This window comes from Chiloscyllium plagiosum, unplaced genomic scaffold (genome assembly GCF_037043375.1).
Source record: "Chiloscyllium plagiosum isolate Xiang-an unplaced genomic scaffold, Cpla_swu_hap1 HiC_scaffold_13, whole genome shotgun sequence".
Taxonomy (NCBI): domain Eukaryota; kingdom Metazoa; phylum Chordata; class Chondrichthyes; order Orectolobiformes; family Hemiscylliidae; genus Chiloscyllium; species Chiloscyllium plagiosum.
The window spans coordinates 47,914,314-47,941,579 of NW_028270151.1; the positions used below are offsets into that span (position 1 = coordinate 47,914,314).

The window sequence follows — 27,266 nt, forward strand, 5'->3', positions numbered from 1 at the left end:
CGACTGTCTGTGTGGAATTTGCACATTCTTCCCATGTCTGCACACGTTTCCTCTGGGTGCTCCGGTTTCCTCCCACAATCCAAAGATGTGCAGGTCAGGTGACTTGGTCATGCTAAATTGCCCAAAGTGTTAGGTGCATTAGTCAGGGATATATATAGAGTAGGGGAAAATGGGTCTGAGTGGGTTGCTCTTCGCAGAGTCAGTATAGACTTGTTGGGCCGAAGGGCCAGTTTCTACACTGTAGGAAACCTAATATAATCTTGAAACACAGCTAATCTGATTTGCTTATTCATCTAAGACTAACGACTGCAGGATTTTGCAAAATCTTAAAGCCCTCTGCTAAATCACTCCTCAGTTTTCTTTTTTCTACAGAAAAGATTCCCAGCCGTTTAAGTCTTTTCTGAAAAGGTGTATCCTCTCAGTCCTGATTATCATTCCAGTAAATCTCAAAACACAATAGCTTATTTTGTTCATTTTCCCCCATGAAAGACATCATATCACTAAAGTCAACCATTTTGTGTGGATATTTCGAGAATCATTCCAGCAAATCTCAAAACACTACAGCTTATGTTTTTAATCTTCCCCTGTGAAAGACGTCATATTACTAAAGTCAACCATTTTGTGTGGATATTTAGAGAAAATATCATGGAACATAAATGTTGTAGTTTATCCTAAACTTCTGATGTAAACAGGAGAAAGTGAGGACTGCAGATGCTGAAGATCAGAGTCAAAAAGGGTGGCGCTAGAAAAGCACACAGGTCAGGCAGCATCTGAGGAGCAGAGAGTCAACACTTCGGGCATAAACCCTTCACACATTCCTGATGAAGGGCTTATGCCCAAAACGCCGACTCTCCTACTCCTCGAATGCTGCCTCACTTGCCGTGCTTTTCCAATGCCACACTTTTTGATTATGTTGTAAACAACCAGTTATATCTACTTGCTAGACATGAGAATAACAGTATTTTTATTTTACTGACAATCTTGATTTGGTAAATTATTCTTTTTTGTATTTATATCCTCAACACATTGTAGATACTACCAGCCTCATTTCACAGCTTGGTGACAGCAAGATATATACTGAGAGCATGATCATCTGCTTTATTGCTCAGGAACCCATGAGAACTCACTTGTGCTTCTTGGAGTGTCATGAGATCCTTTCAGCCCACCCAACAGAGCAAATGAGAACTTTGTTTACATTTCTTCAAAATCACAACATGCCCAACAGAACAACTATCTTCAATAAGGCAGCGAAATGTCAGCCTCGAGTATTGGACATGCAACCTTCAGATTTGGAGGCAGGCGTATCACCATAGAGGCAAAACTGGCATTTATAAATAATTCTTTTCCTCCCTGCCCATAAGAACAAAACAATATTCCACATACTTCAATGGGAATATATCTGTTGAGTAGACTGGAGTTGTATCAGAACCATGGAGGCATTGTGCTTTAGTTGGCTATGGGGATTGCTTGGGGAATTTAAATTTCCTTACAGTGCCTGGAACAAGCCATTTCAAATATATTAAAACAGGCCTTTGGACATTAAGATAATTGGGAATCTCATAACTTAAATAATGAAGTATCAACTTCTGCATCTACCTAACCATCAACTTTGTCCTACTGTTACCACACTCATTGGAATGTCCGGGATGTTTTTTGTCCATGCAGCACCCTCAATATTGGTGGCTACGCGCACTGGCAGGATTGAAAGAGCCAAGCTTCCCAAATAACGGCATGGTGGCAGAAATGCTTACCTTAACTTAAAGACAGCAATTGTGAACAAATTTCTTCAGAAGCAGGCTATTCTCTCATTGCCACTGAAATAACTTCACAGAGGCCAGTATGTCACCCTTTATTTACACCCAGAGAGTCCTTGACATTGATCCAACTCCCTCAGAGCCAACTCTCAGAGTGAACAGAATCTCTGACACTCCTGCCTACATCTGTCAGCCAGAGCTCCCTGATTGGACCACATTAACTATCCCAATCAGGGAACTTGTTTTGTGGGTGAGGTTCACCTGTCTGACCTCGTTACAATCACTACAGTTGGAACATCCCTTTAGAATGGCTATATCTAATAGTATCTCCTTCTGAACCCTGTCAAATTCTTTTATCATTTTAAGCACTTTAATTAGGTTACCATCAATCGGCTAAACTCAAGGGAGTACAAGCCAAAGGTATACAGTTGGCTGGGTGGTTCAGTGGTTTCCACTGCTGCCTCATAGTACCAGGGCTCGACGTTCGATTCTAGCCTTAGGTGGCAGTCTATGTGGAATTTGCACATTCTCACTTTGACTGCATAGAGTCACAGCATGGAAACAGACCCTTCAGTGCTTGGCCCATATCCCGCTAAACCCTCCATATTCATATAACCATCCAGATGCCTATTAAATGTTGTAATTGTGGAGAAAGTAAGGTCTGCAGATGCTGGAGATCAAAGTTGAAACTTTATTGCTGGAACAGCACAGCAGGTCAGGCAGCATCCAGGGAACAGGAGATTCGACGTTTCGGGCACAGGCCCTTCTTCAGGAATGAGCAGAGAGTGTTCAGCAGGAGAAGATAAAAGGTAGGGAGGAGGGACTTGGAGGAGGGGAGTTGGAAATGTGATAGGTGGAAAGAGGTCAAGGTGAGGGTGATAGGTCGGAGTAGGGTGGAGGCGGAGAGGTCAAGAAGAAGACTGCAGGTCAGGAAGGCGGTGCCGGGCTGGAAGGATCCGGCTGAGACAAGGTGGGGGGAGGGGGGATGAAGAAACTGGTGAAGTCCAAGTTCATCCCCTGCGGTTGGAGGGTTCCCAGTCGGAAGATAAGACGCTCCTCCTCCGACCGTCGGGTTGTTGTGGTTTGGCGGTGGATGAGTCCAATGACCTGCATATCCTCGGTGGAGTGGGAGGGGGAGTTGAAATGCTGTGCCACAGGTTGGTTGGGTTGGTTCGTCCGGGTGGCCCAGAGGTGCTCCCTGAATCGCTCCGCAAGTAGGCGGCCTGTCTCCCCAATATAGAGGAGGCCACACCGGCTGCAGCGGATGCAGTAGATGATGTGGGTGGAGGTGCAGGTGAATCTGTGGCGGATATGGAAGTTTCCCCTGGGGCCTTGGAGAGAAGTGAGGGGGGAGGTGTGGGCGCAAGTGTTGCACCTCCTGCGGTTGCAAGGGAAGGTGCCGGGAGTGGTGGTTGGGTCGGTGGGGGGTGTGGATCTGACAAGGGAGTCGCGGAGGGAGTGGTCTCTACGGAAAGCTGATAGGGGAGGGGAGGGAAATATATCCTTGGTGCTGGGGTCTGTTTGGAGGTGGCGGAAGTGACGGCGGATGATGCGCTGTACATGGAGATTGGTGGGGTGGTAGGTGAGGACCAGTGGGGTTCTGTCCTGGTGGCGGTTGGAGGGGCGGGGCTCAAGGGCGGAGGAGCGGGAAGTGGAGGAGATGCGGTGTAGGGCACCGTCGACCACGTCGGGGGGGAAATTGCGGTCCTTGAAGAAGGAGGCCATCTGTGTTGTACGTATTTTGAACTGGTCCTCCTGGGAGCAGATGCGGCGGAGACGAAGGAATTGGGAGAATGGGATGGCGTTTTTACAGGGGGCAGGATGGGAGGAGGTGTAGTCCAGGTAGCTGTGGGAGTCGGTAGGTTTGTAGTAGATGTCCGTGTTGATTCGGTCGCCTGAGATAGAAACAGAAAGGTCTAGGAAGGGGAGGGAGGAGTCCGAGACTGTCCAGGTGAATTTGAGGTCGGGGTGGAAGGTGTTGGTGTAGTGGATGAACTGTTCAACCTCCTCGTGGGAGCACGAGGTAGCGCCGAATCCGAGACTGTCCAGGTGAATTTGAGGTCGGGGTGGAAGGTGTTGGTGTAGTGGATGAACTGTTCAACCTCCTCGTGGGAGCACGAGGTAGCGCCGTGCTCCTCGTGCTCCCACGAGGAGGTTGAACAGTTCATCCACTACACCAACACCTTCCACCCCGACCTCAAATTCACCTGGACAGTCTCGGACTCCTCCCTCCCCTTCCTAGACCTTTCTGTTTCTATCTCAGGCGACCGAATCAACACGGACATCTACTACAAACCTACCGACTCCCACAGCTACCTGGACTACACCTCCTCCCATCCTGCCCCCTGTAAAAACGCCATCCCATTCTCCCAATTCCTTCGTCTCCGCCGCATCTGCTCCCAGGAGGACCAGTTCAAAATACGTACAACACAGATGGCCTCCTTCTTCAAGGACCGCAATTTCCCCCCCGACGTGGTCGACGGTGCCCTCCACCGCATCTCCTCCACTTCCCGCTCCTCCGCCCTTGAGCCCCGCCCCTCCAACCGCCACCAGGACAGAACCCCACTGGTCCTCACCTACCACCCCACCAATCTCCATGTACAGCGCATCATCCGCCGTCACTTCCGCCACCTCCAAACAGACCCCAGCACCAAGGATATATTTCCCTCCCCTCCCCTATCAGCTTTCCGTAGAGACCACTCCCTCCGCGACTCCCTTGTCAGATCCACACCCCCCACCGACCCAACCACCACTCCCGGCACCTTCCCTTGCAACCGCAGGAGGTGCAACACTTGCGCCCACACCTCCCCCCTCACTTCTCTCCAAGGCCCCAGGGGAAACTTCCATATCCGCCACAGATTCACCTGCACCTCCACCCACATCATCTACTGCATCCGCTGCAGCCGGTGTGGCCTCCTCTATATTGGGGAGACAGGCCGCCTACTTGCGGAGCGATTCAGGGAGCACCTCTGGGCCACCCGGACGAACCAACCCAACCAACCTGTGGCACAGCATTTCAACTCCCCCTCCCACTCCACCGAGGATATGCAGGTCATTGGACTCATCCACCGCCAAACCACAACAACCCGACGGTCGGAGGAGGAGCGTCTTATCTTCCGACTGGGAACCCTCCAACCGCAGGGGATGAACTTGGACTTCACCAGTTTCTTCATCCCCCCTCCCCCCACCTTGTCTCAGCCGGATCCTTCCAGCCCGGCACCGCCTTCCTGACCTGCAGTCTTCTTCTTGACCTCTCCGCCTCCACCCTACTCCGACCTATCACCCTCACCTTGACCTCTTTCCACCTATCACATTTCCAACTCCCCTCCTCCAAGTCCCTCCTCCCTACCTTTTATCTTCTCCTGCTGAACACTCTCTGCTCATTCCTGAAGAAGGGCCTGTGCCCGAAACGTCGAATCTCCTGTTCCCTGGATGCTGCCTGACCTGCTGTGCTGTTCCAGCAATAAAGTTTCAATGTTGTAATTGTACCAGCCTTCACCACTTCCTCTGGCAGCACATTCCATACATGCACCACCCTCTGCATGAAAATGTTGTCCCTTGGTTTCCTCACACAGTCCAGGGATGTGCAGGTTAGGTGGACTGGCCATGCTAAATGTAGGGTTATGGGAATACAGTAGGGGGCAGGATCTGGGTGGGATCCTCTTCAGAGAGTTAATGTAGACCTGATTAGGCAAATGGCCTCTATCCTCTCTGTAGGGATTCTACGTATAAACAACAATCTTCGTAATTCTAGTGCACAGGTCTACATTTTGTTTTTTATTTGTAAAAGCATTTGAGACATCTAGTGTCACAATGCTGGTCCTTTTCTCAAAGCTGTTCTTTTTTCTCAAAGTTACCGTGTCCTTGATTTTTTTTCAGAGGGGTCATAAAACAGCCCAGGCTCTGAAACAGCTGAGTTGGTGCAGAGATGAACAGTTTATTGGGTCCCTTTTTGTTTACCCCTAAAAAGATGTTACCTCAAGCCTAAGACTTCCATGTCTTAAAAAGAAGGTATAGTAAAGGGGGCATGGCCAGCTCTTTAGCTGAGCAGCTCAGTTCAGAACTTTAGTTGGTTCAGTTACAACAGGGGACTTGTGAAACAAGCTGCTGGACATTTCTCTCTCCTTGCAAATTGCAAGCCTGTGCCATGTTTTACTGTTTGTGCTAAGGGATGTGCGTGTTTTCAGAACAGCATCATTAAGTTGGGTTTGGTCGGATAAGTAATCGGGTATTTTATTTTCTGTTCTTTATGTTTCGTTCCGTAATTTTGTGAATAAAGTTTGTTTAAAACTTGACCCAGTTAATTTACGCCGGGAATATCTACTATACACCTAGCTAAACAAATAGCAAAGTTACTGTCTTGGCTACCTGCTTAAAAATGTTTTGAGGGGTCTGGCCTAGTCTATAGCACTAGATATCATGAAAAAGATCATTTAAAAAAAGCCAATCCTCTTTATCTGTCAACAGTGAGTTAAATTGTGTGAGTGTTATTTCGGACAGTGCTTCTGCCATCTAAAGGCATAGAATAATAGAATAGTTGCAACACTGGAGGGTATTTGGCCCGTCATGTCTTTGCCAGCTTCCTGCAACAGTGATTCACTTAGTGCTACTTTCTTGTCTTGTGTCCATACCCCTGAGGTATTTTGTCTTCAGAGAAAGATCCAATCTTCTTGAAAGCCAAGGGCAACTAGGGATGTGAAATAAATGCTGGCCAGCCAGTGGTGCCGATATCCCAATAATGAATTTTCTAAAAGTTAGGTGTATCAATTAGCCATCGGGTTGGTAATCTAATTGCCAAGCTTCCAATGGCTGTCAATGTGGTATGGTAGTTTGAAAACCCCTTCCTACACCTTCCACCACACTTCCACCACACTCCCTGCCAGTACATTCCAGATGATCCAAACCAACGTCTTGTCTCCAAACATCCTGCCCTCAAGTTTCAATTTGATTTGTAACAAATATAAGAGGTGCTTACTGATTGGATAACGCCACTGTCAATCATATTGAAGCTGTGGCCTGACTTGATAATATTGTCAAACGATAAAGATGATTGCATACCAAATTAAAACCGCAGTTCACTTCCTTTTTTTGATGCAACTTTCAATTCAAGACTGGGGCTAAGTGGTGTTGAAGTGAGAATTAGCCACAATATCATGCTGACTTTTCTGCTGTCTGTATTCAGGAAATTCTGAGACATGCTCAGGGACTTGAGGCTTAGGGTCAGCAGCTCAGTCTATCAGCCCGATTGAAAATCAAGTGTCCTACAAAGCAGACATGAGTTTAGACATTTGAAATTTTATTGTCTGCTGGGGTTTGGGATCACTGATGAATGAATAGACAAAGTAGTATCATTGGCTTGCCTGCTGATTCCTGGATTCTGGTCCATTTTGGTGGAGGTTGGATGGGAAGATGAATGATAGCCAATTCCTAGTATTAATTCAGTGCCACTGAATATACTTAAGGTCTATTCACAAATTTTTACTGAAAACATTATTTAAATGATATTCAGAATTTTTCTGAGTCAGAGGATTTAATTATTTATTCTAATTTGAGTTAATGTTCCAATCCATCACACATTTTGAACTGACCTAGTTTCACTGACACGCTGTAAGCACATATTTGCGATACGCCTAAAATCATTACTTTTGCACAAACATTAGTCAGTCTACCAACAAATTGCTGTAATTCATTGACTGAAATAAACACTGGCAGATTAAATAGGACAACCAGCAAATTATCTTATTTTATATAGACAATACCTGAGAATGATAAGAGGGCAGTATTCTTATCATGACTTTCTAACGATGTCATAAAACTAAGATTAGATTGTAATGTATAACAAAAGCACAAAAAAAGTGACAGATGCTGAATATCTAATAAAAGAAAATGAATTCTGGGATTGAATTCTCCTGATATATTGGATCCATTAGATCGTATAGGAAGTGAGAGGCCTGGCAAATGGTGCAGGGGGAAAGGTGTAGGAAGGGGTTTTCAAACTACCATACCACATTGACAGCCATTGGAAGCTTGGCAATTAGATTACCAACCCGATGGCTAATTGATACACCTAACTTTTAGAAAATTCATTATTGGGATATCGGCACCACTGGCTGGCCAGCATTTATTTCACATCCCTAGTTGCCCTTGAGAAGCTGGTGGTGAGGTTCCCTTCTTGAACCATTGCAGTCCACTTGCTGTGGGTTAACCTACAATCCCATTAAGGAGGGAATTCCAGGATCTTGGCTCAGTGTCAGTGAAGGAACTGGTAGATATTTCCAAGTCAGGATAGCGAGTGGATTGGAGGGGAACTTGCAAGTGCCAGTGCTCCCATGTATGTGCTGCCTTTGTCCTACCAGATGGAAGCAGTCCTGGATTTGGGAGGTCCTTTCTAATGATAAGACCATAAGACATAGGAGTTGAAGTTAGGCTATTCAGCCCATCGAGTCTGCTCTGCCATTCAACCATGGATGATAGGTTTCTCAACCCCATTCTCCTGCTTTCTCGCTGTAACCCTTCATACTCTGTCTTTAATATATTCAATGCCCTAGCCTCCACAGCCTTCAGTGGTACTGAATTCCATAGATTCACCACTCTCTGGCTGAAGAAGTTTCTCCTTATCTGTTTTAAAAGGACTTCCCTTTATTCAAAGGCGGTGCCCTCAGGTCCTAGTCTTTCCTACCATTGGAAACATCTTCCCAACAATTGCTCTATCCAGGCATTTCAGTATTCTGTAAGTTTCAATTAGATCCCCCATTATCCTTCTAAATTCCAACAAGTATAGATCCAGAGTCCTCAAACGTTCCTCATATGTTAAGCTTTTCATTCCTGGGACTATTCTCGTGAACCTCCTATGAACACACTTCAAGGCCAGTACATCCTGCCTGAGATATGGGGCCCAAAACTGCAATCTTTGATGAATTACTGCAGTGCATCTTGTAGACAGTACACACTGCTGCCACTGGGCATTAATGGTCAAGACAGTGGATGTTTGTGGATGTGGTGCCAATCAAGCTGGCTGCTATGTCCTGCATGCTGTTGAACTTCTTGATTATTATTGGAGCTGCATCCATCAATATATGTGAGGAATATGCCATCACACTCCCAAAATGTGTCTTTTATAGGATGAACAAGCTTTGGCAAGTTATTCATCACAGTAGTCATAGCCCCTGACTTGTTTTTGTAGCCACCATGTTTATGTGGTGAGTCCAGTTGAGTTTCTGGTTCATGGTAAACCCAGGATATTCATAGTGGGGGATTCAGTGATGGTAACATCATTGAATATTAAGAGGTAGTAGTTAGATTGTCTCTTATTGGTGATGGTCATTGCCTGGCATTTGTGTGATGCGAATGTTACTTGCCTTTTGTCAGCCCAAGCCTGAAGGTTGTCCAGATCTAGCTTGCCCTTGCAAAAGTGGTGGTGAGCTGACTTCTTCAATTGTTGCAGTTCCCTTGTTATGGGTTGACCCATGAGTCACATGGAGGATCACTGGACCCAAAATGTTAAGTCGACTTTCTCTCCACAAATGCTGCCATTCCTGCTGAGTTATTCCAACAATTCCTATTTTGGTTTTGGATTTCTAGCATCTGCTGTTCTTTGGTATTTTTGCTGTCCAAATCTTGTATTTTAACATGAACTGTTTCATTATATGAGGAGGTGCAAGTAGAGTTGAACATTGTGCAATCATCAACAAATATCTCCTTTTAAGACCATATGATGGAGGGATTGTCATTGATTAAGCTAAACATGGTTGGGCCTAGGATACAACTCTGAGGATCTCCTGTAGAGATGTCCTGGAGTTGAAATGACTGACCTCCAAAATCCACAACCATCTTCTTATGTGTCAGGTATGATTCCACCAGAATTTTCCCCAATACTTATTGATCCCATATTATCTGCGGCTCCTTGATGCCACATTCAGTTGAATGCAGTCTTGATATCAAGGGCTGTCACTCTCACTTCACTTCTGGCATTCAGCTCCTCCTTTGTCCATGTTCGAACCAAGGGTATAATGATGTCAGGAGCTGAGCGGCCCTGGTATCACTAAGCAGGTTATTGCTGAGATGACGCTGCTTTATAACACTGTTGATGACCCTTCCATCAGTGTACTGATGATTGAGAGTAGACTGATGGAACAGTAATTGACTGGGTTGGATTTATCCTGCCCTTGTGTATAGGGCATACCTGGGTAATTTTCTACATTGTCAGGTAGATGCCAGTGTTGTAATTGTACTGAAAGAGTTGGCCAGGGATGCTCATTTATTAAGTGCTACTTCCTGCCTCTGGGGCAGTTTGCCCAATGCCAGTGTGGCTACTAAAGCATGAAATAATTTGGTTGCCATCCTGTTCTGAGGTAAGGGCCTCAGAGAGAACCCCACCTAGCCATCCTGGTTGCAATAGCACTTCCAGTTCTCCACAAACACTCCCTTGCCCCACCACCGAGGGCCTTTATCGGTTGAACTATCAATCATACTACTCTTATAAGGTGCTGCCTTAGAAGCCTCAGTGAAGCTGATGAAAGGTTGACGTTGCTAACTTTAGGAGATTTGAGATACTTACAGCCAATAATTTCCACTGATCTCTGGGACAGCAGGCTGAAGAAGACTGACTTTTTAAAGGTCCCTACCCATTTGCTCCACCAACTGCTCAAAGATGGATCTTTACTTTTCCAAGACAGAGCATGTGGTTAAGCTTTCACAGATGCTGGAAATCCTGCCAGTGGGAATTCCTATCAGGCAGCTCAACTTGAGGAGGTGCCCACTCTGTTATACACTGATGCTATGTAATTGATGCCCCCAGGCCGCAAGTGAACTTCTCCACTCTCTCAGCCACAGCTCTGTCAAGCTTTCTGACACCTAGCACAGTTTTCTATGTAATCCTCGACATTTACTTTCATAATTGGATCCCAAGAGGTTCTCAGCTCTGTCCTCCTCAGCAGAGTTTAGAAATGATCTTGCCATATCTGCTGTGTTGCCATGGTTGTCAGAACCTGCAGTTGCTCATTCATGTTGCATGTTTTATCACGTGCTAACTCTCCAGCTGACTGAGTGATTGGTTGCAAGTGCTTATGTCCAAGCTGGTGTCTGGGAGTGATCATTCCATTATGGTGCATACTCCTTTCGAGCATTTTCTTGTGCCAGTGTCTCCTGCAACCAAAAAGGGAGTAGAAGAAAAATAAAAGGAACAATAGTTAGGGGAGAAGGTACAAGTTGTGCATTTTCAGGTGATAACCTGGACAATGGAGCATGAAGCTATGCAGCCTTTTGCATAATTGCAAGGATGAATGAAAGATTACAAGTCAAATGCACTCATCCTGTGGTAAACACCCAATCTTGCCTTTCGCAGTACTACTGGCTGCATTTGGTTCTAATGATCTCTACAGCTTTCAGTTCTGCATGATAATGATGCTAGTTTCTCCCCTAACTTATCCCATTATATTATGAGCCTACATGAAAAAGAGTATGAGTGTCTGTTCATAAGTGAGGAGATGATAGGTTTCTTCATGTAATACGTGTCAAGAGCAGTAGGAAAGAGATAAAATGAGCAAGTGGAGGTGAGGAATGTAACATCAAGAGTGAGTAATGTGAGCGAGAAAGTAGAGTTGATGCGCAGGTTTGTGAGTGGAGGCTAGTTTAAATGTGTAAGAGAATAGATGAGCATAACTGGGAGGAGAAAGAGAAGTGTTGTAGTGTATGTTTGTGTTTGTAGGCTAAAGATGTGAAGGAGGGGAGAGACATGTTCAAAGGTGATCGGGGAGTGAATGAAAGAAGTGTTATCAGGTTCACCACACCGCCCTGTGGCCCAACATTTCAACTCCCCCTCCCACTCTGCCGAGGACATGGAGGTCCTGGGCCTCCTTCACCGCCGCTCCCTCACCACCAGACGCTTGGAGGAAGAACGCCTCATCTTCCGCCTCAGAACACTTCAACCCCAGGGCATCAATGTGGACTTCAACAGTTTCCTCATTTCCCCTTCCCCCACCTCACCCTAGTTCCAAACTTCCAACTCAGCACTGTCTCCATGACTTGTCCTACCTGCCTATCTTCTTTTCCACCTATCCACTCCACCCTCCCCCTGCCCCTGACCTATTACCTTCATCCCCTCCCCCACTCACCTATTGTACTCTATGCTATTTTCTCCCCACCCCCACCCTCCTCTAGCTTATCTCTCCACGCTTCAGGCTCTCTGCCTTTATTCCTGATGAAGGGTTTTTGCCCGAAATGTCAATTTTACTGCTCCTCGGATGCTGCCTGAACTGCTGTGCTCTTCCAGCACCACTAATCCAGAATCTGGTTTCCAGCATCTGCAGTCATTGTTTTTACCTCGTTGATTTTAACCCTACTGCGAATCCTCTTGCAAGGATGCCCGCCTTGAAGAAGTTTTCCTCCTCTCTCTACAAGAATCTCAGGGAGTCCCTCTCCCACTGCAACTTCCAGGTCATTTCCTCTGCCCTGAAGCTCTTCAACCATGTCCTGAAACAAACTCGCTACCACAGCCACATTTGCTTCCTCAGTGCCTGCCTCCGTAACCAACTCATCCCACACGGACTCCGGACCACCTTTAAACCAGCAGAGTTTGGACCCGAACAGGACAAACAGTACAGACTACAGATTCAAAAACACCAGCAACAGTTCTCCTTCAAGATCCCCCGCTCCACACTTGCAGCAATGCGCCGATACCTAACCTCTCTACAGTCAGCCCTGCCTCAGCTGAGGGCCACACTCTCTCAGAATTGCAAAGGACCCACTCTGTACTACATCCTCAGGAGAATTCATACTTTCAATAAACAGTATTTCAACTCCATCTCAAACATCAAAAACTGTAAGTACAACAAACTGTTATCTACCCACCTCCATAACCAGCGCTCCTCAAACATTCCAGAAGATTCCCCCGGCCTCTGGAACTGCTTGGACGCCATTAGCCATGCGGCTGGTGCAGCTGCCACCCCCACACTGATTGATGATGTCACTTCTGCCCCCATCATGGCCACTCCCACAACCACTTCCGCCCCTCACAATTCCTCATGCATCACACGTGATATCACTTCTGCCCCTCACATTATCGCTGATGTCACACGCTCAGTGACTTCCGTCACCCCTACTGCCGTGTCTGCCACCACTTCCGCCCCCACCAGCACCACTCACCTGCATTCTGCTGATACGCCCCCCCACATTGCCAACTGTCACCATTCCCGGCCCCCAAAACCCTGAGGGGAACACCGCCCCTGCTCATGACTCCACCCCCATTCCCCCCACCATCACACCCGCTTCGGTTACTGGCTCCGCCCCCACTCCCAGCTCCACACCCACACCAGATCCCAGCTCCCAGCCCTGCCGAGTTTTCACCATCCCTCCAGACCTTCCCCTCACTGAGGACGAACGATCAGTCCTCAGTAAAGGACTCACCTTCATCCCCCTCCGTCCACGCATCAATGAATTTAATACACGCCATGACGTCGAACACTTCTTCCGCCGCCTCCGCCTCCGAGCTTACTTTCACAATCAGGACTCCTGCCCATCTACCAAGGACCCCTTCGCCCACCTCCAACACACTGCATCCACCTGGACACCCCACGCTGGCCTATTACCTGCCCTCGACCTCTTCATTTCCAACTGGTGCCGGGACATTAACCGCCTCAACCTGTCTACCCCCACTCCAGCCTCTCACCCTTACAACACGCAGCCCTCCAATCCCTCTGCTCCAATCCCAACCTCACCATTAAGCCAGCGGATAAAGGGGGCGCAGTGGTAGTCTGGCGCACTGACCTCTACACCGCTGAAGCCAAACGCCAACTCGAGGACACCTCTTCCTACCGCCCCCTCGACCATGACCCCACCCCCCATCACTAAACCATCATCTCCCAGACCATACAGAACCTCATCACCTCAGGAGATCTCCCACCCACAGCTTCCAACCTCCTAGTCCAGGAACCCCGCACTGCCCGGTTCTACCTCCTTCCCAAGATCCACAAGCCTGACCACCCTGGCCGACCCATTGTCTCAGCATGCTCCTGCCCCACTGAACTCACCTCTACCTATCTCGACACTGTCCTATCCCCCCTCATCCAAGAACTCCCCACATACATTCGAGACACCACCCACGCCTTCCACCTCCTCCAAGACTTCCGTTTCCCCGGCCCCCAACGCCTCATCTTCACCATGGATATCCAATCCCTCTACACCTCCATCCATCATGACCAGGGCCTCCAAGCCCTCCGTTTTTTTCCTCTCCCGACATCCCCAACAGTACCCTTCCACCGACACTCTCATTCATTTGGCCGAACTGGTCCTCACCCTTAACAATTTCTCCTTCGAATCCTCCCACTTCCTCCAGACCAAAGGGGTAGCCATGGGCACACGTATGGGCCCAGCTATGCCTGTCTCTTTGTTGGCTACATAGAACAGTCGATCTTCCGTAATTACACTGGCACCACCCCCCACCTCTTCCTCCGCTACATTGATGATTTGCATTGGCGCCACCTCGTGCTCCCACGAGGAGGTTGAGCAATTCATCAACTTCACCAACACATTCCACCCTGACCTTAAATTTACCTGGACCATCTCTGACACCTCCCTCCCCTTCCTGGAACTCTCCATCTCCATTAATGACGACCGACTTGACACTGACATTTTTTACAAACCCACCGATTCCCACAGCTACCTGGATTACACCTCTTCCCACCCTACCTCTTGCAAAAATGCCATCCCATATTCCCAATTCCTCTGCCTCCGCCGTATCTGCTCCCAGGAGGACCAGTTCCACCACAGAACACACCAGATGTCCTCCTTCTTTAGAGACCGCAATTTCCCTTCCCATGTGGTTAAAGATGTCCTCTGACACATCTCATCCACAACCCGCACCTCCGCCCTCAGACCCCACCCCTCCAACCGTAACAAGGACAGAACGCCCCAGGTTCTCACCTTCCACCCTACCAACCTTTGCATAAACCAAATCATTCGCCGACATCTCCGCCACCTCCTAAAAGACCCAACCACCAGGGATATATTTTCCTCCCCATCCCTTTCCGCCTTCCGCAAAGACCGTTCCCTCCGTGACTACCTGGTCAGGTCCACGCCCCCCTACAACCCACCCTCCCATCCTGGCACCTTCGCCTGCCACCGCAGGAACTGCAAAACCTGCGCCCTCACCTCCATCCAAGGCCCTAAAGGAGCCTTCCACATCCATCAAAGTTTTACATGCACATCCACTAATATCATTTATTGTATCCGTTGCTCCCGATGCGGTCTCCTCTACATTGGGGAGACTGGACGCCTCCTAGCAGAGCGCTTTAGGGAACATCTCCAGGATACCCACACCAATCAACCACACCGCCCTGTGGCCCAACATTTCAACTCCCCCTCCCCCCTCTGCCGAGGACATGGAGGTCCTGGGCCTCCTTCACCACCGCTCCCTCACCACCAGATGCCTGGAGGAAGAACGCCTCATCTTCTGCCTCGGAACACTTCAACCCCAGGGTATCAATGTGGACTTCAACAGTTTCCTCATTTCCCCTTCCTCCACCTCAACCTAGTTCCAAACTTCCAGCTCAGCATTGTCTCCATGACTTGTCCTACCTGCCTATCTTCTTTTCCACCTATCCACTCCACCCTCCCTGCCCCAACCTATCACCTTCATCCCTTCCCCCACTCACCTATTGTACTCTATGCTACTTTCTCCCCATCCCCACCCTCCTCTAGCTTATCTCTCCTCACTTCAGGCTCTCTGCCTTTATTCCTGATGAAGGGCTTTTGCCCGAAACGTCGATTTTACTGCTCCTCGGATGCTGCCTGAATTGCTGTGCTCTTCCAGCACCACTAATCCAGAATCAGCCAAGAGACCCGGAGAAATGACAAGTCAAATTCACCCTGTAACTGTCATTGAGAGGTCTTTATGTATTGAACTGAGGAAATATTTTTCTCAACAATTAATTTGCTTAATAGCTACAGTGAAGTCTGTAGGGTTCTGGTTTACAATCAGTTATTCTCTGATCTTTAAGTAGTTTGAATCGTTCGCAGACCTCTGGTTCTGGAGACTGGACTTATTTAGGGAATGTGAAATGAAGAGACAGTAGACAGATGTTTCAGGGCAAAAGAAGCTCTGTGCTTATTTAAAATACAAAAGGTAAACATAATATAAGAAAATAAGCAATGTAATAAATAAGGAAATCGACAAAATTAATTATACAGGAGTAAAGTAGTAGTTTAAGTACACTAGTAAATAGATAACTACAATTAGAACACTATCCTACTGACACAAACATAAAACTACAGTGTTTCATTTCAGACTCTAATCAGAATTCCTACCTTTGGGGTCCCAATGTACTGTCACCACCCGCCTTCCCCTCCCGGCTAGCTAGGTCAGAACTTTGGGGTCAGAGGAAAATTAAGCTCATCACAGAGAAATGCGGCTTTGAAGTGCGCTTGGCTGTTCCAGCTTGCTGTATCCAGTCCCTGGATGAAGACTTCAGACTGTGTAGGTTTTTCAGTTCAGGTTGGGTCTGCTGATGCGGTAAGGAGCATAGTAGATCTTTTGAGTAAGTACCTGGTTTTCTTGCCTTTCCGCTGGTTTTGCAGGCCAGGGTTTCACTTCAGGTTGTGTCTGAGGACCTGTGGTGTTGGTAAAGTCAGTTGTTTGGGTTGTCAGACTTTAGTTCTGCTGGTCATGGTCGGTTACTGAGGTTCTTGCCATTGGTTCTCTTGGTTCAGAACATGCTGTGTCTGGAAGCTCTTGTTTGGATCGCGTTGGTCAGCTTCCCCCCTCTCGGATGTCTTTTGTTCTGATGAGGCACATGGTTTGGCTTCCCTGTTCTCTGTTTGGCCTCTGTGGTTCTTGGTTCCAAAGCATCTGGTGGTGGGTGGAAGCCTGTGGGGAAGCTGTTCATGCAGAAGCTTGTTGTTGCAAAATGGTCACATTCTGATGAGATCGTGGCTGGCAGTTATACTGACAGTGGGCCCTGTCATCTCCACTCAAGTCTGCAGATTTTATTGTGCTTTTGATATTCTCTTCTGAAGTCAATTGGCTTTCCAATGGTTAGAATGTGTGTGAATGGGTCTGGATTGAGGATGAATGTCTAGTGTAGGCCCCATAACTGTCGGCTCTGTGTAGCCTGAGGTATAAAAGTTTTCTCAGGCTAGGGTCTGTTGGTTTTCGTCGTTATTCTTTTCGAGGGGAGGTGTAAATTGGGCTTCTAGGCTGACCAATAGTCCCAGAAGCACTCTCTATTCCCAGGCCAGCTGGTTGTGTATTTCCCACAGACTCATTCCAGCTTTCACTTTTGGTTTGAAAAGTTTTGGAAGTCCAGAATTCTGTCCAAGGTCCAGGGTTTTGTCAACACATTTTAATATAGGGGTTTTTTGCTCCATCTTACAAGTAAATAAATGCAGTGCCAGAAATGAATAGTGATTGGTGTGCTAAACGTCAAAGAATTCACCAACTTTATACATGAAAGATGTTAAGAAACAGAATAGTAGGATGGAATCTTTCTGGTTTTTTTGTCTTAGCGTAAGTTTTGTCCAGTTTGGTGGACTGATTCTTGCCTCAACGCAGAGCGGGTTTTCTGGCTATACCTTACCAAACTCAGTGCATTACTTGGCATTTCAGCCCTCATCTATATAACAACTGATTTCCATCCCACCTTACCATGTGCCATCCCTGAGCAACCCACCACTCACTGGACATCCCGGACTTGACTGGCAACTTTGGTGCCAACACCATATTTTAAAAGACCGTTGTGCACTTGGATATGCACTGTCAGTCCAGACCTTCCCTGCATGGGTCTTAATATTTGCCCTGAACATAGCAGATAGAAAAATACCTACAAAGGGATATAGTTCGAATAAGTGAGTTGATAAAGGACTGGCAAATGGAGTATAATCTGGGAAAGTGTGAAATTGTCCATATTTGCAGAAAGAATAAAAAAGCATATTATCTAAATGGGTGAGAGACTGCTGAGCTCTGAGAGAACCTAATGCCTGAATTACAGAAGGTTAGTACACAGGTAATCAGAATATTTTGTTCTATTGCAATGGGAATTGAATGTAAGAGTTTAAGGTTATGCTTCAGTGATAAGGGCATTGGTGAATTTGCATCTGGAGTACTACATACAGTGCTGGTCACGGTATTTGCAATACGATGTAAATATTTTGGAACCAGTTCAGAGAAGGTTTACTTGATTCATACCTGAAATGTGTGGATTGCTTTATGACGAAAAGCTAAGCTGGATAGTCCTGAATCCTTTGAGGGTGAGAAGAGTAAGTGGTAACTTAATTGAAACATAGAAGATCCTGAGGGGACTTGACCAGGGTGGATGTTGAAAGGATGTTTCTTCTTGTGGGAGAATCTAGTTCAAGAGGTCATCATTTAAAAATAAGGCATCACCCATTTAAAACAAAGATGAAGAAATATTTTTTTCTCTGAGGGTTCAATGTCTTTGGAATTGCCTTCCCCAAAAGGCAGTGGATGCAAAATCTATAAACACTTTTAAGGCAAAAGTAAATATAGTTTTGATTATGAGTGCAGGAATGTAGAGTTGAGGTTAAAATCACATCAGCCTTGATCTTATTGAATATTGGTGCAGGCTCGAAAGGCCAATGGCTTCTCTTGTTCCTTGTTCAAGTGGTCCAGTCCAAGCATAGGGTGTGTGTCCTTGAGTGCAAAGCGGCCTTGTTGCTGCAATACAAAGACAGGTCCTGGTGCAGCCTTAAATGCAGCATTGAAGTTCAGAAGGATGATGCAAGTGGATCAGAGATGTGCCAAGAGGGTTCATAGAAGCTGCCACATTGTGAAATGCTAATGTCCATGAATATGGGGTGCATGTGCCAAATGCCCAACATTGAGGCCTTTTAGAGTTATAGAGATGTACAGCATGGAAACAGACCCTTCGGTCCAAACCGTCCATGCCGACCAGATATCCCGACCCAATCTAGTCCCACCTGCCAGCACCCGGCCCATATCCCTCCAAACCCTTCCTATTCATATACCCATTCAAATGCCTCTTAAATGTTGCAATTGTACCAGCCTCCACCACATCCTCTGGCAGCTCATTCTAAACCCGTACCACCCTCTGCGTGAAAAAGTTGCCCCTTAGGTCTCTTTTATATCTTTCCCCTCTCACTCTAAACCTATGCCCTCTAGTTCTGCACTCCCCCACCCGAGGGAAAAAAAATTTGTCTATTTATCCTATCCATGCCCCCTCATAATTTTGTAAACCTATATAAGGTCACCCCTCAGCCTCCGATGCTCCAGGGAAAACAGCCCCAGCCTGTTCAGCATCTCCCGGTAGCTCAGATCCTCCAACCCTGGCAACATCCTTGTCAATCTTTTCTGAACCCTTTCAAGTTTCACAACATCTTTCCGATAGGAAGGAGACCAGAATTGCACACAATATTCCAACCGTGGCCTAACCAATGTCCTGTACAGCCACAACATGACCTCCCAACTCCTGTACTCAATACTCTGACCAATAAACAAAAGCATACCAAACGCCTTCTTCACTATCCTATCTACCTGCGACTCCACTTTCAAGGAGCTATGAACCTGCACTCCAAGGTCTCTTTGCTCAGCAACACCTTCTAGGACCTTACCATTAAGTGTATAAGTCTAGATTAGAATGGTGCTGGAAAAGCACAGCAGTTCAGGCAGCATCCGAGGAGCAGTAAAATCGACGTTTCGGACAAAAGCCCTTCATCAGGAATACAGGCAGAGAGCCTGTATTCCTGATGAAGGGCTTTTGCCCGAAACGTCGATTTTACTGCTCGTCGGATGCTGCCTGAACTGCTGTGTTTTTCCAACACCATTCTAATCCAGACACTGGTTTCCAGCATCTGCAGTCATTGTTTTTACCATTAAGTGTATAAGTCCTGCTAAGATTTGCTTGCCCAAAATGCAAGCTTAGGCGAGTTGAATCAACCTGCTCTGGTTTGCACATTAGATTTCCCAATAGCTGGTTTGTTTGACAATTTTGATGAGGTCACAACCTGTGGCAAGCTGGGCTGTGAATAAGGCTGTGAATATTTAACAAGCAATGACTGCATCAGTTGGGAACTTATTGCTTCACGGTGAGAATCTCAAGATGCCAATTGGGCAAAGTGTAGAAGATGCAGCAAGATGATCTCAAGGTTGTGATAGCGCTCTCTGAGCATCTTGCTCAACTCTACCATTCATCTTACCTTACCCCTACATCACTCCGAAACTAAGATTCTGTCCTTTGAAATTTGCAGCAGCAGCACAAGTTGAAGATGCATGCATAGACTGCCATACTACAAGATGACAAATCAATTTGATTCTCTGTTTCAAACATTATAAATCTGACTTCAAAAAGCATTTTGTTTATGCAACTCATCAACAAAGTTTCTCCTCTCTGCTCCTAGGTCTCTTCCAGAAAATGCTTATTTTTGCGTGGCAACATATGTTAACAGAAATGCATTGGAAGCATAAGTTTTAAAAAGAAAGCTGGTTGGGGGGATCTAAGATGGCGGCGATCTGAGAAGATCACACTGCAGAGCTTTGCATCGCAGCAGGAGCAGGACGGTCCTTTAACTCACCCAACCCAGGTCATCAGGATTTCTTTGGGGTGTTGGAAAGATTGTGGAGCCCCAAGAAACATTTAAAAATTGACTTACCTGTATTTTCAGCTGTCCAGAAATGCCTAAAAAGGGAGGAGGAGCATCTGAGGCTGGGCCTGCAGCTCAGCCTGCAGCAGCCTCAGAGCAGATTACTCTCCAGGACCTGGTGAACCAGCTCTCGAAATCTCGCGAGATGTTGGGGAAACAGATTGAAGATAAGCTGGCTCCAGTCTCTCTCATACTGCAGAAGCGTGAGCAGCAGCTGGGAGACCTGGAGAAGAGGACGGATGAGGTGGAGCACAGGGTCACAGCAGTGGAAGCTGATGCCAGTTCATTCAAGGAAGAGATCCAAGCCCTGAAGACGCAGGTTCGTAATTTGCGTGACCAAGTGGACGATCTTGAAAACAGGGGCAGGAGAAAAAACATTCGGATCATTGGTTTGCCTGAGGGTAAGGAAGGTGAGCGGCCTGCGGAATTTGTTGAAGATTGGCTTCCAAAATTCCTTCACTTGGAGACTGGCATGAGAGGATTGAAGCTAGGGAGGGCTCACCGGGTCGCAGCACGGAGGTTGGGTCTGGGTCAACGCCCTCGTCCTTTCCTGGTGCGGTTCCATCATTACCGGGATAAGGAGAGAGTCATGGAGGCTTCCAGACTCCAGGGGAAGGATTCCAAAGGCCCTAATTTACGAGGGATCTAAGATCATGTTTTTTCAGGACTTTTCAGCGGCGGTGATCCAGAAACGAAAATCGTACGATGGTATCAAGAGAAGATTGAAGGAGCTTGGGATTCAGTACTCCATGAGATATCCAGTAGTGCTTTGGATAACCTTAGATGGATCCATGCATCTCTTTGACACATCGGAGAAGGCAAGAGACCTTGTGGCAAAACTAACCTAAGTTAAACAATTGTAGTAGGTATAAATATCGTTGCTTGGGTATGCGTTTATCATTCTGTAAAAGAAATGGAGGAAATCCGGTTGGAGCTTTGTTTTTCCCTTTTTTTTACCTCTATTGATAATAATTTGGTTCAAACTATGTCTGGCAGTGGTTAAGACATACATTTTAAATTTCTAAGTTAGGACATACCAAAGGATGGGTGGGGTATTTATTCCTTTTTTTTTATAATAGAATGATTTTTTTATTCATATTGCTATTCTGTGGGGTGTTTATTCTATTTAACTTGTGTTTGTGATGCGGCTCTAGCTGGGAGAAGTGAAGGTGGTTGAGATGGTTAGATCTGAAAATGTGTTGCTGGAAAAGCACAGCAGGTCAGGCAGCATCCAAGGAACAGGAGAATCAACGTTTCAGGCATAAGCTCTTCTTCAGGAATGGTTAGATGCCTATTTATGGGCAGTTCGGGACGGGTAGTTGCCCCCTCCGGGCAGGGGGTGAGTTCCCCTACTCAGCGCTATTGGCGCTTTATATGTTGGTTTGTTTCCTGTTTTTTATTTTTAATAATTTTGTATGTTTGTTAAATGTAGTGGTTTTAGTTAATGTAGTTTTTATATTTGGTGGATCATGCGACACTAAGGCTCAGCAATTTGTGGTTCGGGTTCCTCCTCTCTGGAATTTAAATGTAATTGCAGAAGATTATGGCTAATGATTTGATTAAATGGTGTACCCAGAATATCAAGGGAAGTCACTCACCAATTAAGAGGAAGAAGGTACTCTTGAGTCTTAGAAAGGAGAAGGTGGATATTGCTTTGTTACAGGAGACACATTTGGGTGACAAGGAGCATCTGAAATTACAGCAGAATGGCTTTGACTGAGTTTATGTTTCATCATTTAATACCAGAAGTAGGGGAGTGGCTATATTGGTTATGAAAAATCTCTCATTTAAATTGTCGGAATGTGTTAAAGACACATTCGGGAGGTTTGTAATTCTGAAAGCCTTGATAAATGGTGAAGAATATGCCATTTTAAATGTTTATTGTCCCCCAGCTCATCCTCTTAAATTCTTGGTAGATGCTTTTTCTAAACTGATAAGTCTCAAGTCTCGGCACATCATTATAGGGGAAGATTTTAACTGTCTCATGGACGTCACAGTAAAGGTCCCTCGATACCCTCTGCACAAACTAAACAGTTATTGGGTTTGTGTGGGGAATTAGGATTGGTGGATGTCTGGTCGTGTCTCCACCCTAAAGGTAGGGATTTCACGTTTTTCTCCAATCTGCACAGATGTCACACGAGGATTGATTTTTTTCTGACCCCTGCGGTAACCCTGGATCTGGTGGCATCCTGTACGATTGGTAATATTGCCATCTCTGATCATGCTCCAGTGTACCTCATGGTTAAAATTAAGGATGTTACAGTGGATTCAAGGTACTGGCGAATGGACCCCTTTATTCTCATGGACAGCACGTTTGTGGAGAATTTCTCTAGGGAATTTCAGGCATTCCTAGACATCAACATAGGCTCGGTTGATAGCTCATCTGTTCTCTGGGAAACTGCCAAAGCTTATGCCAGAGGGTTAGTTATTTCATATTCCACAAGTAGGAAGCGGCAGAAGGGTGAGCAGCAACGTCTCCTTGAAGCACGGTTGAAAGCAGCCGAGAAGGCCTATTTTGACATACCCTCGTTGGTCAAACTACAGAGGAGTACGGCACTGCGGTCTGCACTAAATTCTGTGCTCACGCAGACGGCAAAGAAGGAGCTGGCTTTTGCAAAGCAAAGGATATACGAGCATGGTGACAAGCCAGGCAAATATTTAGCATACCTTGCCAGAAAGAGAAGTGCCCCACAAACCATTACAGCGATTAGGGAAGGGTTTGGGAACCTAACTGTGATTCTAAAAAGATTAATGTGGTGTTCCAGAGATTCTACTCTAAATTATATCAGTCTGAGAATTGTGAGGAGGGGCAGGCCAAAATGGAATCCTTTTTTAGAGAGCTGAAGCTCCGGGGTGTGACTCCCGAACAACAGTCCTTTCTCAATGCCCCATTATCAGAGCAAGAAGTGCAGGAATCTGTGAGGCAGCTTCAGAGTGGGAAGGCGCCTGGTCCTGATGGACTTCCCAGTGAATTCTATAAGAAATTTATAAGTATACTGTCAGGCCCGATGGTGAATATGTTTAATGATTCATACAGTCATGTTTGTCTCCCACCATCTCTGAGAGAGGCCAATATTTCACTTATCCTCAAAAAAGGGAAGGATCCGGAAGACTGTGCTTCATACAGGCCCATCTCGCTCTTAAATGTGGACTTTAAGATCCTTTCTAAGGCTCTTGCGTTAAGACTGTGTTACCTTCTATTATTAAAGAGGATCAGACAGGCTTCATAAAGGGTCGCAGATCCTCCAATAACGTTAGGAGGCGGCTTAATTCAAGATTGCCAACAGCAGTCATTACAGGGATTGGTGATTTCTTTAGATGCAGAGAAGGTATTTGACCGAGTTGAGTGGCCGTACCTTTTCTATACTCTAGGCCGGTTTGGTCTGAGTGAAGTTTTCATAAGATGGGTAAAGATTCTCTACAGTGAACCTCTTGCTGCGGTCATTAACAACGGGGTATGATCAAGCAATTTTAATATTTCTAGGGGCAGCCGGCAGGGCTGTCCCCTTTCACTATTACTTTTTACGTTGGTGACTGAACCGTTGGCAGAGGCCATTCGTGGGGATCTCAATATATCAGCTCCAGAAATGGGGTCAAAATTACATAAAATCTCGCTGTATGCAGATGATGTTCTAATTTTCTTGACAAATCCAGCAGTCTCAGTGCCTTGCCTGACACAATGCATTCACACGTTTGGCGCTTTTTTAGGGTATAAGATTAATTTTGCTAAATCAGAGGCTATGCCTATGGGTGGTCTTACGAAAGAGTTGGCTCTTGAGAGTGACTATAGATTCCCATTTAGGTGGTCACGGGGGGTTTTGTGTATTTGGGCATATTCATTACTCCAGTTCTGGATTGGCTGTTCAAAACCAATTTTACTCAATTATTTGAAAAAATTAAACAAGATCTCCAAAGATGGGAGGCACTTCCAGTCTCATGGTTGGGTCGGATAGCGCTTATTAAGATGAATATTCTCCCTCGTTTGCTATACCCTATACGGATGCTCCCCCTGATTTTCAATAAACAAACACTCAGGAGACTGAACAGTTGGTTCAGCTCCTTTATCTGGCGCTGTAAACGGCCCCTCATTAAATTAGCCAAACTGCAGTTGCCTCACAGATTGGGGGGAGTAGACCTTCCGGGCATTAAAAATTACCAATTAAGCTCGCGTTTGACCTACGTAAGTGATTGGGTTTGTGGGGACCCTCTTTCAATATGGCTAGATATCGAAGTCTCCCAGGCAAGGTGCCCCCTTACCAGTTTGCTGTTTTTGGACAAGGTGAGGATCGTTAGGGAATATTGCCATAATCCAATAGTCATCAATACTGTTAAAGCATGGAGGGCAATTCTTTGTTTACACCTTTAGTGTGTATGCCGAGTTTTCAAACAGTTATGATAGATTCAGGATTTAAACGTTGGGCAGCTAGGAGTATATCTTGCATGGGTGATTTATTTGAGGGAGATGTAATGATGTCCTTCGATCAGTTAGTACGGAAGTACGAGTTACCTAATAGAGACCTCTTTCGTTTTTTTCAAGTTAGGGATTTTATTCAAAAAAAGACCACACTTTTGACTGATCCCTACAAAACTGACATAGAAAGAGGGGTACTAAGGGCTAAGAGTACACTCTCTGTCAGTACTCTATATCACCAATTGGGGGGTGCCACCTCAGATGAGTCTGATTGACTCTGCAAGATGTGGGAAAGAGAGCTGGGTGTTAAAGTTTCTTCAGAGGCATGGGAGGATATTTGGGAGAATGCAAGGAACATATCAATTTGCAATAGGACCCATGCTTTACAGTTGAAGATTCTCCACAGGGTCCACTTAGCCCCAGACCATTTGTCAAAATTTAAACCAGGGATATCTTCAGCATGCCCCAAGTGCAAGGTCTGTAAGGGTACTCTTACCCATTGTCTTTGGTCTTGACAGGCTTCAAACATATTGGAGCGCTGTGGTGGGTGCAATGGAGAGGATTTTAGGCGTAAGGGTGGAGAAGGACCCTATTTCGCTCCTTTTGGGCCTACCCATTGTATTTCCTGCAGACTCGCATAAGGCAAAACTTTTCAATATTCTTACATTCTGTGCAAGGAAGAATATCTTGCTAGGTTGGATGTCAGAAAACCCCCCAGGCCAGTCGGGTTGGCGGAAGATTGTTATGGAGCATATTCTCCTGGATTTTCTCACAAATATGGTACACCACAAAACTGAGAATTTTTACAAGACATGGCAACTCTTTTTGAAATACCTGGACACAGATTTATCTGCCACACTAACAAGGGCTTTTATATAGCCGTAACAATTGTGTTTCATGAGTCCAATATCCAGGGAGGAGGAACTGTGAATGTATGAGTGTTTTGTTTGGCTGAGCTGAGTTATTACTATTTATTTGTTTGTTGTTAGGTATTTATTTAGTTAGTTAAATAGCTAGTTTAGGTTTTTTTAAAATTTTATACTTCTCTATATATGTTTATACATTCGTATAGGAGGGTGGGCTGGGGAATATTTTTTATTATTTGGGTTTAATTTTGTATTATTTTTGTACTGTTTTGAATTGCATTGTTTTGTATTTGTTGTAATATTTAAAAATCTATTTTTTCTTAATAAAAATATATTATAATAAAAAAGAAAGCTGGTTGAGCCAAATAGCATTTTCATATTCCAAAAATAGGTTTACATCCTGATATGCAACTTATTCCACCAATGTGTCACAACTGATTTGTAACATATAAAATTATGCATAGGTCACTCAGCAACAGCAAATGGAACAATCTGAGAGAGGTTGTGTGTCAAAGTGAAACACAATGGAGAACTAATGCTGTACAGAAAGCTAGCTCATGGTTTTGCATCAATGTATTACACACTGAACTGGCAGGAAAAGAGCCAATGGAGACTAGATTCTTGCCAAATCTAAGCTAGGGCAAGTTAACTCGGTTAATGCCTAACACAGTCCAAAACTAATCTCCCTTAGTTTTGTGATCACAGTTTTAAAAAATTACATTCCTTTGTGCAATGATTAACTGTTATGCTCTGGTCTGTGTTGTTCGCTGATTTCATGCAGGTATTATGATCACCTTAGGTAACCTTAAATTAATTAGGATGGGGAAAGTTATCCAGGATCCTGTTACTGATCAATATTCAACAGTTTGCTAAAGATTTGTGGCCTTTGTCATTCATTGGGGAATAGATCAGGGTCTGATATGACACCTCCTACAAAACCTTCTCTAACACATAAGGGTATACATTAAGAATTTTGTACTCCATCAAACCTCACATATGAAGACTACATTTTAGAAATTCAAGTGCAGAAATCAATAACTTTAACAATGGAAACTGGAGTTTCCTTGGCAGTGTTGCTAGATGTCATTTTATGGTTAAACCATTTTTTAATAATGGACTGCAAATTTTCCCTGTTCTCTAAACCTTTCACAAGACATTGAAGTGTGAAATCCCCAAAGGCTAACAGTAGAAACTGTTGATGGTCCTAAAAGAACAAATTATTTTATGCAGCGTCATCCACGTTCCTAACAATTCGCTGATACATTTTAGAAGAGACCAAAAGCAACACTCGACATCATAGTTAGGGCATTAACCGAAACATTTGCCATTAATATTGCTACTGTCCTTTGAACCAGATTTGATGAATATTTTAAACAGTTAGTTTACTCGCTATTACCTAGAAAGACACTGGTCAGAACATCCAACAGCAGGTGGAGAGTAAATGTGTGATATTGGATTGACTAGACACCTTTTATTCCATCCAATTTTTATTTCCATTGCTGAATGCTTCAAGATATTTGTGATATCACAGTGTAAGATTCAACCTGTATTTGTCAGTTGTAAATTAATTTATACAGGGCAGCACAGCAGCTCAGTGGTTAGCACTGCTGGCTCACAGCGTCAGGG

The 27,266-nt window shown here is 45.5% G+C and overlaps 1 long non-coding RNA gene across 2 annotated transcripts in view; it reads right to left on the reverse strand.

The window, feature by feature from the left end:
• Nucleotides 1-27,266, reverse strand: part of LOC148148316 (uncharacterized) — a 62,838-nt gene that overhangs the window by 24,620 nt on the left and 10,952 nt on the right. For both annotated transcript variants that reach the window (XR_015759185.1, XR_015759184.1), the window contains exons 2-3: nt 20,373-21,265; nt 10,643-10,898 (exon numbers count right to left, since the gene is read on the reverse strand). This is a non-coding gene — a long non-coding RNA (uncharacterized LOC148148316). The remainder of the gene's footprint in view (nt 1-10,642; nt 10,899-20,372; nt 21,266-27,266) is intronic.